Source organism: Protobothrops mucrosquamatus, unplaced genomic scaffold (genome assembly GCF_001527695.2).
Source record: "Protobothrops mucrosquamatus isolate PMUCROS unplaced genomic scaffold, P.Mucros_1.0 scaffold12659, whole genome shotgun sequence".
Lineage (NCBI taxonomy): Eukaryota > Metazoa > Chordata > Lepidosauria > Squamata > Viperidae > Protobothrops > Protobothrops mucrosquamatus.
This window is the reverse complement of record NW_015398434.1, coordinates 2971-3716: the sequence shown is the minus strand read 5'-3', so window position 1 is coordinate 3716 and position 746 is coordinate 2971.

The window sequence follows — 746 nt, the reverse complement described above, 5'->3', positions numbered from 1 at the left end:
TCATGTGACCCCAGGACACTGCAACCGTCATAAATATGAGTCAGTTGCCAAGCGTATGACTATTGATCACGAGACCACGGGGGGAGGTTGCAACAATCATAAGTGTGGGAAACAGTCCTACGTTGCTTTATTCGGTCTGCTTTATTCGTTGTAACTTCAGACAGTCACTAAATGAATTCTAAAAACAATAAAGGATTTAAAAATCTAAAATATGTAAGAGAAGAGATGAGGAAGAGGAGGAGGAGAATTATACTATATGGCCTATTTGAGCTGCAGAAATCATGGCACCACTAGGTGGCAGCAAAGAGTCGCAGCTTTTTACCTCTTTTGTGCCTTCTGGTGGTTGCCCAGATTTTTCCAGCCAAAATTTTGCCCCAATCTTCCTCCTAAGATCAACACCTCAGTGGGCTTGTCACAGCCTTAAATTCCAAAATGAATGGGCGAAGCTAACCCTTTAAAGACCAGGTCATAATTCCCGTGCTTGGATTTATCCTCTTCCCCCCTCCTTCCTAGAAACTATCTTCCGTGTTCTCCTTCCTTCCTTCCTTCCTTCCTTCCTTCCTTCCTTCCTTCCTTCCTTCCTTCCTTCCTTCCTTCCTTCCTTCCTAGAAACCAACTTCCATGTTCCTCTTCCTTCAGTGTCTTTGTGCTTTTCCTTCCTTCCTTCCTTCCTTGAAACCAACTTCTGTGTTCCTCTTTCTCCAGTGTCTTCGTGCTTTTTCCTTCCTTCCTTCCTTCCTTCCTTC